Source organism: Ambystoma mexicanum, chromosome 12 (assembly GCF_040938575.1).
Source record: "Ambystoma mexicanum isolate Mex_15411 chromosome 12, UKY_AmexF1_1, whole genome shotgun sequence".
NCBI lineage: Eukaryota > Metazoa > Chordata > Amphibia > Caudata > Ambystomatidae > Ambystoma > Ambystoma mexicanum.
In genome coordinates, this window is record NC_090936.1 from 902,212,030 (window position 1) to 902,228,661 (window position 16,632).

At 48.2% G+C, this 16,632-nt stretch overlaps 1 protein-coding gene across 1 annotated transcript in view; it reads left to right on the forward strand.

Moving 5' to 3' along the window:
- Positions 1-16,632, forward strand: part of TRHDE (thyrotropin releasing hormone degrading enzyme) — a 3,000,980-nt gene that overhangs the window by 725,866 nt on the left and 2,258,482 nt on the right. The window lies entirely within an intron of this gene.

Sequence of the window (16,632 nt, forward strand, 5' to 3'; positions counted from 1 at the left end):
CTCATGGACTTATCTGTTTATTCAGACATAAACACTTCATGGGAGGGGAAGTCGGGATCGAACAGTTCCGGAACAGAAAGTGGTACCGAGGACGAAGACCCAGAAATATATAGCAAGATAAAAGAAGTCGACTCTAAAGGGGAGACGAAGGCTCAGACGATCAAAGACAAGGTGGTGCGGCTAGTGTCCTTCAAAAAGCCCTCAATGCGCACGTTGTCGAATCCGAATTCGGACTTCGACAAAAAACTCAAGTGGAAAACCAGAGTGCATTCCGGTAGAGAAGAATCGGCCAGCCCCACAGAAAAAGAAAGGGCAGACATACGTCCATCCAATGCCTTGGTTTACACAACACTGGAAGACAGAAGGAACTTTCTTGTCCAGAGATCCCTGGAAACTACCAGTAATAAAGGAGTCAGCCCTGACGCGACAAAGGAAATTAAAAGAACAGTGTCATGGGCAGAAACGACTGAGAGTAAGCCGGCATGTGGGCCTAACAATCAGAATGCCCACAAAGGACCGGGGGCAAAAAACGCTAAGGAACACTACAGAATACTACTGAAAAGAACTCTAGGTTACGAAGACAACTTAATTATGAATCGGGCTAACGTTATGAGGCTCTTACAATCCCTGGATCATCTTGAGAAATTAAAATCGAGGGATTTAGACTGGATCGAATTCCATAATGAACAGCGACACGACAGTGTGATTCTCCACACAAGTGATCAAAACACTAAAAACTCACTCTTAGAGCTGGGTCCAAAACTTAACTTATGTGGATTCGTGCTTAGGGAGTTGGAGGAGGAAAACAGATCTGACTGTGTAGTTCCAAAGGACCCGAAATATCTACTACATAACCACCGAATTACCACTACCAAACCCTATAAGGAACATCTGATGAACGTAGGAAATAGTGGTAGAGGGACCCGAGAGGTTGACAGTAGAGGAGACCAAGTGCATATTCAATCAGAAAAAGCAGGACTAAACTTGGTGAACAGTCAAGACGACTGGAGTTGGCTGGCAGGGGCTCTATCTGCTAAGTCATAACGCCAACACCTATCTACGAGTGCCCACTCGAACTCCAAATCAAAAGGGATAAAGATCATGAGTTGGAATACAAGGGGTTATGTGCATTTACTTGGCAATTCAGCAACACACCTGTCCTCCTATGATCTATTTTGCTTGCAAGAAACCTGGTTGTGTGACCTACCTCTTCTGGACAGGTTCGAGCTATACTTAAACCCCGCAATAAAGGGCACGAAAGGTAGACCGAGTTTGGGTTTACTGTTGGGGGTAAAGCGCACTAGTGGCAGAAAGTGCTCTGCTCTCTAAACAGAAACCCTTGGATCCAACTCACTAGGATTTCATCCATGTCTGAACCAGCTTTACTTATTCCAGATTGGCAGTTGCTCATATGCAATGTATACTGGGGCCCGACAGCCCGAGATGAGGACAATTTCATGGAAGTTCTATTGGAAGCCATAGACGACGCTAGGATTGAATGCCCGTCACTCGAAATTCTGCTATGTGGTGACTTTAACATGGAATGTTATGACAAGAAGCAGAGGAAAATAGAGTTCCTGCCTCTGAACGCCTCAAAAAATATAACGAGAGGCGTGGCCATGGAGAAGGAACTAATAGCCAGGAACATACATATGGTAAACGGGAACTTGGCGGGCGACAAACCGGCCACCCCTACATGGAAACGGGCTGCCCAAACAAACACATTGGACTATATTTTTGCATCAGAAAACCTCTTTGGCAAATTAATATCGTTGGAAGTGATCTCCACGATCCAGAGTGATCATAATATCCTGGAACTCAAATCTGAGGCCTGGAACAAGTTCTCGTCTGCACCAGGCAAACATCTACCAAACCAGTTTCTTGAGTTAACTCCTGGGGGCAATAGACTACGTATGGGAAGAAAAGAGATGGCCCTTGTGCTGGATTCCTTAATCAAGGACCAAGGTCCCAATTTGACAGTATATGCTGAAACACTGAAGATCTTTCGCCCAAAAGTAGTCGCCAAGGAAATTCACCAATGCAAGCGGTACTACTATGATCATCAAGTAGTGACAAAAAAAAACTGCAGGAACTGGCTTAAGCAACACAAACATCAAATAATGCAACAAGACAGTGAGAAAATGCTTCACCTACTATCTACTAAAAACATCACTGGTATTTGGAAGTTGATTAATGAAATAAACATCCCTTCTGACTCAAAAATGGTAAACCCAATAGCCTCAGAAGTTTGGGAAACTCACTTTCGGAACCTTTACTCTATGGGGAAAATCTGTGGTCCTGCCTCATTCTTACCATCGAATGAGCCTTGGGACTTCAAATTTGGAAAACAAGATATCCTAGACCTCATTAAACAGTCCAATTCTTCAAGGGCCGCAGGACCAGATGGACTTACTAACGACATCCTCAAAAAGGATCCGGAAAAATGGGCTTCGTTTATGTTGGTTTTGTACAACAACATAACAAGACTAAAAAAGTTACCTAAATCTTGGACGACGTCCATAATTGTGCCGATCTTTAAGAAGGGAGACAGGTCTGTGCCCACAAACTACAGACTGATTGCCCTTTTGGATGTCGTCGGCAAAATATTTGCAGCACTAATTTTGAAACATCTGAATGATTGGAGTCGGTTGGCAGACCATTTGGACCCTTGGCAATCAGGCTTTCGAAAGGGCATTGGAACATCCTTAAATGTGCTAATCATAAATATAATCAAATGTATGGTTAAGGACAAGAAATACAAGAACATCTATATCGCGTCAATAGACTTGGAACAGGCATTCGATTCTGTTAACCGCGGAATGCTATGGCATAAACTGAGGAAATGGGGTTGTCCGACCAACCTGAGAGAACCTCTGGAAGCACTGCACACGGGGACAACCCTCAAAGTGAGGTTGGACAGACAGGGCAACCTCTCAAACAATGTGGTGGCCATGAATGGTCTGAAACAGGGCTGTCGGTTGGCTCCTGCTGTTTTTTGCCTTTTTATATCTGATATGCAGGAAGCTTTCAAAGCAGTGAGGTGTTTCCCCCCAAAAATCGTGGAGACCACCCTGGGAAGGCTGTTATTTGCGGACGATCTTCTGTTGCTTGACCAGACGGCCGTCGGACTTCAGCAGCAACTAAAGGCACTCGAGTTACACACAAGGAAACGGCCTCCGTATAAATCCGAAAAAATCAAAGATCTTGAGGCTAGGACCTATCATCGGCATGAAAAATCTAAGGGGGTGCCTATCCGGGGAAGAGGTACCAGTGGTCTCGTCCATGGTATACCTTGGAGTAACCTTAAACAACAGCATCCAAGATGGTCCAGGTATCGTCAGGCTTAGAAGTAAAGTTATGAACTTAGCTTCACAAGCATTGTTAATTAAGCGACAATACTGTTCTTTTTCCCTTCGTCCTCTGATAGACTTCTACAAACTGAAAGTTGTGCCAATTCTCACTTACGCAGCGGAGGCGAATTTCTTCATCAATTCAGACGTTTGGAAACTGTTGGAGGGCCTATTCTGGAAAAGAGTATTGGGCTTACCGACATCAATTCCAATGGAAAGTGTGCGTAAGGAACTGGGCCTATCCTCCCTTTACATATCTACGGTCTGGAAATCCTTGACACTCCTTGGCAAATGTCTGCACCCCCAGGAAAGAAGTGGGTTTGTGGCAATTAATGAAGCAATCAAAAGAAAACTGATTCCGGTCCTAACCAAGTGGCAAATAATCTGCTTAGAAATTCTGAATACCATAGCACTAAAACTAGACAATCTTATGTTAAATCCGCTCATGGTAAAGAGGAAACTCTTGGACTGGGATTGGACAGCCACCTTGGACAGGCTTAGTGTTTTGCCATCAATAACCCAAGGTATGGACGAGCACTATTGCAGAGGCACCGTTCACCCGTACTTGGATAAATTTCCCTCAAATACGGAAAGGCAGTGGTTCTTAAAATTCAGACTAAACCTCTTCCACACAAGAGAAGTCCTAGGGAGAAGAAACAAAAAAGAGGAAAAACCCAGTTTGCTGTGTCGAGGTTGTGGGCAAGAGGCTGAAACCTTACAGCATCTAGTGATGAACTGTGTTACCTTAACTAAGCCCAGAGAGAAATGGTTGGGGTTGCACCTTTCAAATTTAAGTACTTTAACCTTGCAGGACAGGTGGTTAATCCTGAGAAGGGGGAAAAAAGAAAAGCTAATGATAGGGAAGGGTTGCAAATAGAAGCATGCCTGCAATGGTGAAAAAACACACAAATAACAAAGATGGAAAAAGACTCCCAGTCGGATCAGTTACTGTAGAAAGAAGAAATGTTCTAAACTTCTTAAACTCTCATTTAATTTCTCCCTATGACTCACCCTCTTAACCACCCTCCAATAATCTAGTAACAAATTACAACCAAACAGAAAGTGGGGTGTGGCTTTTAGAGAGCCTCAACCTTACATATTTGAGTTTGAGACTTCTAAATGGCTCCTCAAACTTCGTTGGGAAGCTTAAAGATCCATAGTGGTTGCTCAAACCAGCCTTGTTTTCTGACCTGAGATTTGAATATGTATTTGAACAGCAGGAATACCCAAGTGAACTTTGAGGATCTCCTCAAGCAATTGCTTAGCGGTTTTAGCGTATGGCTGCCCTATTTTCGTCGAGTTGGATAAGACCCAATTCCAACACATAAAATAACGATCTTGCTAATTAATGCTATCATGTTTAACCACACTGATCTACAGAAAGAGCTGAAGTAAATAAGTGCCATCCTTTGAAATATATGCCTTCAAAGGCAAGAAGCTTAGAGCATTAAAGAGGTAATCTAAACACATCAATTATTAAAATGCTTAAGATGAAGAAAATTGATTGACAAAAAAGAACTCTACAAATGTGTCTAGGGATGGTGCTGTGTATTTATTTTAAAATCGATGTTTAACCAGCTAAATAGCTCTGAATGTAAAGCACATGGCCAATATATTTGTTTTTAGCCTACTTAATACATGTTTGCATGAATTTGGCATATAGTGCTATATAAATCTGCAATACTATTGCCAGGGGTGGACTGGAACCCAAAAGAGGCCCCGGAATAATGTTCAAAATGGTCCCATGTTACACATTTTCAGCAAGGCCAACCCATTTCCATCAGAACGTTTGGAAATAAAACACAAAAGAGACCCATAGTGCCAAGGCCTCCCGGGAAATTTCCAGAGTTCCCTATTGGCCAGTCCACCCCTGACTATTGCTATCTGCATCGAGATTATCTAAATCCGAAACATATTGTTCTCGGTTCACTACTTTTGCTATCTAATCTTCAGTGTTCATCCACAGAAAATCACAACTAATTCTCAATTTTCTCGGTGTTCTACTTTATTTACATGCCAACTTCTGTCTTCAAAAATGTTTCTTCTGCATCATTGTTTCTGTTCGGAAGGCAGAACCAAAAGCTGTTTTCCATTTTACCATTCCAATCGTTATTGACATGGTCAGGTGAAGGATGTGATCATTGGTGTCATAGATGATGTAATTTTTGATGTCATGTTATATCACCTGTGCTCTCATCAGAACATAAGATACTGCTGGCATGGGAGAAGCGTGCGTTGAAAGTACACGACTACCAACAGCGGTGCATGGCACCGGAGTGATAGAAGTTTGTGAGAAATGAAGACATTAGGCTGAAGTGCGAATAAAGAGAGGAGGATGGCAGAAAAGAGAGCCTGGGCACACAAGTGGAATGGGTTTCTGTGAAGGACACATGTTTGCAGCTACAAGTGGACCAATTGTCTTTGAGATTTGGTGGAAGCCTGTGGAGGGAGAGTGCATGTTCAATAGGGGTCATGGGTTGGTGAGGATCTCTGGTAGAAACAAGGCTGTGAGAAGTCGCCCGATTCATAGAATATTTGCCCGGTTCAAAAGTGAATTTGCACTGCTGAAAAGTGACTTTGCACTACCTACACAAACCCTGATTCATGGAACCGTGCAAAGTGTATTTTTGCAGTGCAAGGTGCTGGTAAAGTCAGCGCATAGTCATTTTTGCAGTACAAAATGACTTTGCCCGGCAAAAAGACACTTTGCACAGTTCCATGATTCAGGGTTTGCGTGGATAGTGCAAAGTCACTTTTCAGCGGTGCAAATTCACTTTGAACCAGGCAAATATTCCATCAATCGGCCCTGTGTGTCTGTGTTAGGGAGAGAGAGGTGCAGTGATTTGATGATAGTGCACCTGGCTAGCAGACCACGTGTGCCTGTTCCATTCATTTTAAAAATGGGGTCTTGTGTGAAAAGAATCGCCATCAGCATCAACTGTGTATGGTGTCTTATTTGATGTTAACCGTGACGCAGCAGTTGAGTCATTGCTGCTACTATTTATGATGTCATCCGTGACGCCTTCATTGAGGTCATTAGAAATGCATTGGGTGTGGTCAACGGTCAGTACCTTTTAGATTCTGATATTCTTAAAAAGTAAAGTATTTTTCTGGATATATGTGTGTGTGCAAAATAATACTACTGTGATGCTGGAAATGCATCAGAGGGACAGAGCCTCTGAATCCTTGTCCCTTACTGCTTTTTATCGTGTGTTCTGTCATGTTTTCTGCCCAGGAGTCCATGTGGGACTCCTGGCAGTGCAGCTCTCTCTTTTGGTTTGGTGAACAGACCCATGGGATACCCTTATGGCACCCCTGGGTAGGGGTACAACCCTGTGCCCCTAGTGTATGTTTTTGGGCACCTGTGGGTGGCCCACAGAGCAGGGTATGGGCTGGTGGCAGCTCCATGCTGAATTTGACAGGTGCTCTGGGTGTCCTCCATTTTGGGATACCCAGGCCCTGCCATTGGAATTAGTTGATTCCTGATAGGAAACAAGATGGCCCCTGTGGCCTCTTGCTTTCTATTGCCTGTTACCTTGTTTTCCCAAAGTCCTGGGAAGCCCTGACTCTGTCCCTTCCCCCTGACTGGCTGTTGGGTGGAAGTTCCATATATGGTGTTGTTGTGAAGGCCCAGCTAGACTGACTGGAGCCTTCCCAGTAACTGTATGTTGTGGGTACCTCCTGTGGGTGGGACCTGGGTGAATGGAGTGTGTGACCAATATACACTCCTTGTTGTGGTTGTCTGGTTTCTGGCATGAGAGACAAAGACTGAGACAGCCCTGCCCGAAACTGGCCTGAATGCAGTGTGTAGTGTTGAATGGCTGGGTACTTGTCCCAATCCACATTCCTTGTTGTGAGTGTCTGAAAGGGAGGAGTGTGGCCTGAATGCACTGTGTGCCTGATTGGCTGACTGACTGCATGAATGCCCCTCTGTATGATTGGCTGCTGAGTGTATGCCAGCAGTGTGGATGAGAGACAGAATAGTATATCTGGGGACCTCTCACCACTGGTAATTGTTCAGGAACGTTCAGGAACGTTCAGAAGCGTTCAGAAGCTGAGTATCCACTCAAGAGTAACTGGAATTGCTGATCCTCGACGTCCAGCTGGAAGAAGAAGACTTGCTGTTGCATTTGCTTCGACAGATCTGAAGGTTGCCGAATTCGTCGAGGACTGACCCGAGAGAGGACCTGGTAAGGCGCCCTCTTCCCGTGCTCCGAGGGACCATCGAGCACCGCTCCATCTTCGCCGAAGCGCCCTGGAAGACAGACCCTCGAAAGGCTGCCGACCCGAGACGGGACCGCCGAGGAGATCGAAGTGAAGCACCCGGAAATCGACGCCGTCGAAGTCCATTGCCGTCGACCAGGGTTCGCAGGTTTGTGTAACCGCTGGAGGCCCATCGAAGTTGTGTTGCCCAGCCGTGGGAACCACTTGAAGCCGTGCCGCCGACGACCGGAGCCGTCCGCTCCTTGCCTAAGAACATTTGAATCGAAGGACTCCCTCGTCCGCACCGTCGACCGATTTATCCTGCCGGAGAAAGTCGAGGATGACCAACGCGCCGAGGAGAAACCTGCCGGTGGGTTTCCCGCCACCCGAAGACCTCAAAGACTCGAACGACTCGACGCCCTTGCTGGGCCTCCGTCTTCACAATCTTTGCGGTCCAGAACTATTGTCACCGAGGTGCCCCGCACGCCTCTGCCTTGCAGGACGCCGACGCTCCGACGCCGACGAGCACCGCTCGGACGAAGCTGCTGCCTCATCGACGCCGTTCTACCCTGTTTGTCGACGGACGTTCGACGCCCCGTGTCTCCCGCTTGAAAGGGAAGGCATTCAAGAAGGGCCGTCGATTCCCCGCCGCCGAACGCCGAGTTTCTCGACGCCTCTCGACGATCCGTGACTCCCGCTTGAAAGGGGGTCGCTCAAGAAGGATCTGTCGACGCCTCTTCGAAGAACTCGACTCCACCAGGTACATTGGGGGGTAAAAACATTATAGGAGGGAATAAGACTTGCAGAACAATATATGGACTGGGCTTGTGCTATATCTTTATTTTACAGGTTGCCCAGGTGGGGGGATCTCCACACAGGACTGTGTCTAGTGGTAGGGGCCAGTATTCTGCCTATTGTTCAACCACCTTATTTTCTCTCTTCTCTCTATTGCAGGTTTCACTCTATTGATCTGTGTGACATGATTACAGTATTGTTGATGCACTTTTCATGAGATCTAATACAAAGGGTGGTACCACTTTAGAACTGTATATATTTGCCATTGTTGATTTTCCTAAGTACAAAGTGAGTTATTATGATAAGTGTACATAACCTTGAATATTGATTATATAAAGACTGTGTTCTAACCAATACACTGTGTGGACATTCCTTTGTGGGGACTTGGGGACTACACTGTACTTAAGAACCAGCCTGCATCACCTCCTGAGAAGCTAGGCCTTGATTGCTCGTCCATTGCTACCGTAATAGAGAATCTTGGCTGGGGTCTTCTGTGCCTCTCTTCTACCATATAGAGAGCAGAAGTACAGACACCCCCTACCAGTCTTTACAGCTGGTGGCAGCGGTGGGATGCTTATGGTTTTAAGAATCAGTGTATAACCGTGCCACTTACAAAGAATATCTGCACTTTATTAAATTAAGGTTTAGTTGTGTACAAGATAACTGCATTAAAACAATGGAGTCTATTGCAAATGGCAAATTGACTCGGATGAGCTTGGAGGCTCTCCAGAGTGCTTGTGAAGCCAGGGAGTTAGACTTTGTGGATAAGTCTAGGGCTGAACTGATAGCTGCCCTGGTGGACTACCAGACGGATAGTGAAACTCTTGATGAGGGGGGGAATGCAACCAATGAGGACTCTGCCCCTGGGGTTTCTACTGAATCTGTTTCTGGGAATGCCGCCAATCCTGCTGCCTCTGTTCCAAACCCCAGCAATTCCTTGGAGCTTGAGTTATTAAGGATGAAATTGGCCTTTGAATACCGCAAGTTGGAAATAGATGCTGAGCTTAAGAAAGAGGAGTTGGCGCAACAAGTGGAGCTCAAGAATAGGGATCTTGAACTCAAGAGCCAGGACACTGAATGTCAGAGGATCCAGCTAGAAAAAGCTAGAGTGGAGACTTCAGCTAAAACCAGTGAGAGTGTCAGGTCCCCAGCCACCAAGTTTATGAAAGATTTGGTTGGTGTATTTGTGGAGGGTTCAGATATCCTCCAATGGATTGAAGCGTTTGAAATGACTTGTGCGATTCACGATGTTGATAAAAGAGATTGGGCTAAGTGTTTGTTAAGCAGAGTGCCTCAAACTGGATATGACTGTATTCTGAAGCTGAGTGTGGAAGAAAGGGGTCAGTATGAGTGTATGAAGTCTGCTTTGATTGCCAAGTTTGGCAAGACACCTACCCAATACCTTAGAAGGTTCAAGGATTTTAAGAAAAGAGAGAATGTGTCTTGGGTTGACTGGGTGAGTGCTGCGCACATGAACATGATGGGGTGGATCGATGGGTACAAGGTTAAGACTTTTGTTGAATTGTCCCACCTCTTGTTTTTTGAGCATTTTTCTGAAGCCTGTTCACCAGAGCTGCGTCAGTATGTGGCTGACCAGAACATTTTGGACCCCTTTAAGCTGGCTAGGTTGGCTGACAAGTGGGTCTCCCACCGGGTGTCCCCTAAGGACTCCAGTGGGAAGGACAAGGACAAAGAAAAGTGGGCCTCTCAGAAGGCTGAGGAGTCCCACAAGCAGTCACAGTCAGGTAAACCTAAACCTTCCTCTCCCAAGACCCAAAAATCTAGTGGGGATAAGTCATCTGTGGGTGGGAATAAGAGTAGTGGTCCACCTGCTGCAAAGCAGGCTCCCAGTGGTTCCAGTACCGTACCCCACACTCCTGGCGCTTGTTGGGACTGTGGGGCTCTGGATCACAAAAGGGGTGACTCCAAGTGTAAAGGTAAGGCACTTGGAGTACAGGCTGTCAGCCTGACCTACCCTTACCCTGTGTCTGAGGTGGAGGCCACTGTCCTCCCCTCCTCTACCGGGATCACATTTGGTGCTCCGGTAGAGATTTCCTTAGTGTCCCTTGGGGCCTGGGACCAGTATGCAGAAGTACTGGCGACTATCCCACAGAACACCCGTAGGTTTTTGAGAAGTGTCCTCTTGAATGGCCAGCCTTCTACTGGTTTGAGAGACACTGGGGCAAGCATGACAGTGGTGGACAGGACCCTGCTCAAGCCAGAGGACTATGTAGGTGCTCCTCTGAGAACCACCATGTTAGCTGGTGGGCCTCCCAAATTATCGCCTGTAGCCTTAGTCACACTCATGATTGGAGACAAGACAGCAAAGCTTCCTGTCCTGGTTCAGGACAATGTCTCTGCTAACATTCTGTTAGGAAATGATCTAGTAGAGTTAGGGTTGATCTCGGATGGTCTTCCAATGACTGCTGCTGCAGTCATTAGGTCACAGGTGACACCGGGTCTGGCTGTGGGTCAGGTACCCGAGCCAAAGGCGAGACCTAAGGCAAGAAGAAGGAAGACCAAGAAGGCCACCTCTGTGGAGGGAACACCTTCTCTTCCTGCTGTTCCGACAGCACCCATCGGGAGCCATGCTCCGGACGGGCTGGGTCCAGTGGAAAACCAAAACTCAACTCCTGTGGGAGAAGAGACAGAAGACTCTCCTGTGGGAGAGGTTCTCAACCCGGAGGATCATCCCGACCTTCAATGCTTGTTAGCTGAAGGGGGACCCTCCCGGGCAGACTTCTGTAAGGGACAGAGAGAGTGCCACTCTCTCGAGGGACTGAGGAAACAGGCCCTGTCCCAGGCACAAGGAGAATTGCCTAGGACATTCCGGATTTATTGGGAGGGTGAGCTCCTTGTTAGTGAGCCCACTAAGCCTGAACCTGGTGCCCCCAAGAGGTTGGTGGTACCCCAGGTTTACAGGCCCTTCCTACTGCAGTTGGCGCATGAGGTGCCCTTGGCTGGTCATCTTGGGACCAAGAAGACTAAGCAGAGGCTCTCTGCCCATTTCTACTGGCCACGGATGGGAGTAGAGGTGGAGTCCCACTGCAGGACCTGCCCAACTTGTCAGTTGTCTGGCAAGACTGGAGGCAAGGTCATTGCCCCACTGCAGCCATTGCCAGTGGTTGGCACACCATTTGAGAGGGTGGGCATCGACATCGTCGGTCCCCTTGACCCTCCCACTTCAGGTGGACATCGGTTCATCCTGGTCTTGGTAGATCATGCCACCAGGTACCCTGAGGCAATACCCCTTCGGACTGTTACTGCCAAGGTGGTTGCCAGGGCTCTCCTGGGCATTTTCACCCGTGTTGGATTCCCCAAGGAGGTTGTCTCTGACAGAGGATCCAACTTCATGTCTAGTTACATGAAAACCATGTGGAAAGAGTGCGGGGTAACCTACAAGTTCTCCACCTCTTACCACCCCCAGACCAAGGGTCTGGTTGAGAGATTTCATAAAACTCTCAAGGGCATGCTAGGGGCTTTGGAAGAACCCCTAAGGAGGAAATGGGATCTCCTCCTGCCATGCCTGCTGTTTGCTTACAGAGAGGTACCTCAAGAGGGTGTTGGTTTCAGCCCCTTTGAGTTACTCTTTGGACATCCCGTGAGGGGGCCCCTCGCCTTGATCCGAGAAGGCTTGGAAGCCACCCCTCCCGGTCCCGCCAAGCAAGTGGGGGACTATGTGTTAGGCCTCAGACGGAGGATGACACAGATGATGGGTCAGGCGACAGCAAATCTCAAGGCCAGCCAGGAATTGAATAAGTACTGGCATGACCTTAAAGCCTCGCAAGTGGATTGGACTCCGGGACAGGAAATCCTTGTGATGGAGCCTACCAAGCCTAGAGCTTTGGCAGACAAGTGGACTGGACCCTTCAGGATCATCTCCAAGATGGGCGAAGTCAATTATCTGGTTGACATGGGAGCCTCTGGGGTAGCCCCTCAGGTATTCCATGTCAACAGGCTCAAGCCTTTCCACCGGCGAGCAGAAGTCTCATGTCTCTTGCTAGCTTCAGGGCAAGAAGAGGATGAGAGTGAGCCCCTTTCTGATTTACTGCACAGCGACCCTCAGGATGGCTCAGTGGAGGGAGTACATCTCTCTCCGGATTTGACAACAGAGCAACAGAGGGCCTGCAGGGCTTTGCTCCAACAGTATGCCTCTCTGTTTTCACTGACGCCAGGCCTTACACCGTGGTGTAGGCATGAAATTGACACTGGTGACAGTGTGCCTGTCAAAAGCAGGTGCTACCGTATGTCAGATACCGTCAAGAACCACATCCAGGCTGAGGTCGCCAAGATGTTGGATCTGGGTGTTATTGAACCCTCAACCAGTCCCTGGTCCAGTCCAGTGGTCCTTGTCCCCAAGGCAAGTTCCCAGGCGGGTACCAAGGATTGGAGGTTCTGTGTGGACTACCGAGGAGTCAATGCCGTCACCAAAACTGACGCGCACCCATTGCCCAGGGCTGATGAGCTCGTGGACACTATAGGTGCTGCCAAATTTGTGAGAACCTTTGACCTTACCTCAGGCTATTGGCAAATAGCTCTGACGGACCATGCCAAGGAAAAGACGGCCTTCTCAACACCTGAGGGACTCTACCAGTTTACGGTCATGCCTTTTGGGTTGAAGAATGCCCCTGCCACCTTCCAGAGATTGGTCAACCATGCGCTCAGTGGGCTGGAAGCCTTTTGTGTGGCTTACTTAGACGACATTGCCGTCTACAGTTCCACCTGGGAAGAGCATTTGACACATCTGGATAAGGTGTTGCAGGCCTTGAAAAGGGCTAACCTCACTATCAAGGCCACCAAGTGCCAGATAGCTCAGGGGAAAGTTACCTATCTTGGTCATGAGGTAGGAGGGGGTCAAATCCAACCTCTCTCCAGTAAAGTACAGGATGTACAGAACTGGGAGACTCCCACTACTCAAACCCAGGTGAGAGCCTTTTTGGGCCTCACTGGGTACTATCGCAATTTCATGGCAGACTATGGAACCATAGCTGCACCCCTGACAGCCCTAACTTCACCCAAACAGCCTAGGAAGGTTAATTGGACCGAAGACTGTCAGAGGGCCTTTGATGGCTTGAAAGAAAGTCTGTGTAGGGCACCTGTGTTGTGTGCACCTGACTACAGCCGACCCTTTATCGTCCAGACGGATGCCTGCGACACCGGAATTGGAGCTGTCTTGTCCCAGTTAGATGACAAAGGGAGAGAACATCCTATCATATTCATCAGTAGACAACTCAAGGGTAGAGAACTCAGGTGGGCTACTGTTGAAAAGGAGTGTTTTAGTATAGTTTGGAGCCTTAGGCGTTTTAGGCCCTACCTTACGGGGTCTACCTTCAAGGTCCAAACAGATCATAAGCCCCTGAAGTGGCTTATGCAGATGAAGGGGGAGAATCCGAAATTGCTCAGGTGGTCCATTAGCCTGCAAGGGCTAGACTTCACCATAGAGCACAGACCAGGGAAGAGTCACGATAATGCAGATGGCCTTTCCAGAAGGTATGTTGACCGTCTGGATGAGGGTGTCTATCCCGTGGGAGATTAGACACGCTCCACCTCAGTCTGGGGGGGGGGCGACTGTGATGCTGGAAATGCATCAGAGGGACAGATCCTCTGAATCCTTGTCCCTTACTGCTTTTTATCGTGTGTTCTGTCATGTTTTCTGCCCAGGAGTCCATGTGGGACTCCTGGCAGTGCAGCTCTCTCTTTTGGTTTGGTGAACAGACCCATGGGATACCCTTATGGCACCCCTGGGTAGGGGTACAACCCTGTGCCCCTAGTGTATGTTTTTGGGCACCTGTGGGTGGCCCACAGAGCAGGGTATGGGCTGGTGGCAGCTCCATGCTCAATTTGACAGGCGCTCTGGGTGTCCTCCATTTTGGGATACCCAGGCCCTGCCATTGGAATTAGTTGATTCCTGATAGGAAACAAGATGGCCCCTGTGGCCTCTTGCTTTCTATTGCCTGTTACCTTGTTTTCCCAAAGTCCTGGGAAGCCCTGACTCTGTCCCTTCCCCCTGACTGGCTGTTGGGTGGAAGTTCCATATATGGTGTTGTTGTGAAGGCCCAGCTAGACTGACTGGAGCCTTCCCAGTAACTGTATGTTGTGGGTACCTCCTGTGGGTGGGACCTGGGTGAATGGAGTGTGTGACCAATATACACTCCTTGTTGTGGTTGTCTGGTTTCTGGCATGAGAGACAAAGACTGAGACAGCCCTGCCCGAAACTGGCCTGAATGCAGTGTGTAGTGTTGAATGGCTGGGTACTTGTCCCAATCCACATTCCTTGTTGTGAGTGTCTGAAAGGGAGGAGTGTGGCCTGAATGCACTGTGTGCCTGATTGGCTGACTGACAGCATGAATGCCCCTCTGTATGATTGGCTGCTGAGTGTATGCCATCAGTGTGGATGAGAGACAGAATAGTATATCTGGGGACCTCTCACCACTGGTAATTGTTCAGGAACGTTCAGGAACGTTCAGAAGCGTTCAGAAGCTGAGTCTCCACTCAAGAGTAACTGGAATTGCTGATCCACGACGTCCAGCTGGAAGAAGAAGACTTGCTGTTGCATTTGCTTCGACAGATCTGAAGGTTGCCGAATTCGTCGAGGACTGACCCGAGAGAGGACCTGGTAAGGCGCCCTCTTCCCGTGCTCCGAGGGACCATCGAGCACCGCTCCATCTTCGCCGAAGCGCCCTGGAAGACAGACCCTCGAAAGGCTGCCGACCCGAAATGGGACCACCGAGGAGATCGAAGTGAAGCACCCGGACATCGACGCCGTCGAAGTCCATTGCCGTCGACCAGGGTTCGCAGGTTTGTGTAACCGCTGGAGGCCCGTCGAAGTTGTGTTGCCCAGCCGTGGGAACCACTTGACGCCGCGCCGCCGACGACCGGAGCCGTCCGCTCCTTGCCTAAGAACATTTGAATCGAAGGACTCCCTCGTCCGCACCGTCGACCGTTTTATCCTGCCGGAGAAAGTCGAGGACGACCAACGCGCCGAGGAGAAACCTGCCGGTGGGTTTCCCGCCACCCGAAGACCTCAAAGACTCGAACGACTCGACGCCCTTGCTGGGCCTCCGTCTCCACAATCTTTGCGGTCCAGAACTATTGTCACCGAGGTGCCCCGCACGCCTCTGCCTTGCAGGACGCCGACGCTCCGACGCCGACGAGCACCGCTCGGACGAAGCTGCCGCCTCATCGACGCCGTTCTACCCTGTTTGTCGACGGACGTTCGACGCCCTGTGTCTCCCGCTTGAAAGGGAAGGCATTCAAGAAGGGCCATCGATTCCCCGCCGCCGAACGCCGAGTTTCTCGACGCCTCTCGACGATCTGTGACTCCCGCTTGAAAGGGGGTCGCTCAAGAAGGATCTGTCGACGCCTCTTCGAAGAACTCGACTCCACCAGGTACATTGGGGGGGTAAAAACATTATAGGAGGGAATAAGACTTGCAGAACAATATATGGACTGGGCTTGTGCTATATCTTTATTTTACAGGTTGCCCAGGTGGGGGGATCTCCACACAGGACTGTGTCTAGTGGTAGGGGCCAGTATTCTGCCTATTGTTCAACCACCTTATTTTCTCTCTTCTCTCTATTGCTGGTTTCACTCTATTGATCTGTGTGACATGATTACAGTATTGTTGATGCACTTTTCATGAGATCTAATACAAAGGGTGGTACCACTTTAGAACTGTATATATTTGCCATTGTTGATTTTCCTAAGTACAAAGTGAGTTATTATGATAAGTGTACATAACCTTGAATATTGATTATATAAAGACTGTGTTCTAACCAATACAGTGTGTGGACATTCCTTTGTGGGGGCTTGGGGACTACACTGTACTTAAGAACCAGCCTGCATCACCTCCTGAGAAGCTAGGCCTTGATTGCTCGTCCATTGCTACCGTAATAGAGAATCTTGGCTGGGGTCTTCTGTGCCTCTCTTCTACCATATAGAGAGCAGAAGTACAGACACCCCCTACCAGTCTTTACAACTACATTTTCTGCACTTCTTTCTGTGAAATTGGAAAATATCGATTTGATACACCATCATTTCGTTGGTTATGCATTTTCATTTTGCTTAGGGTCAAAGTTCAGGAAGAATTTAGTGTGTTTCCGAAGTAAACCTGCTTTTTTGACGAGCAAACGGATGTATTGTATTTAACTGAAGCTTCGTTGTAGGAGGGGACAAAGATGCGTCTTACAAACTATTCAGGCAGCACTTTGTTCTTGAAAAACGAATGTGTGCTGCATCTAAAAAATGCTCAATTACAGGTGCAAAATGATTCGCCTTTGAGAAA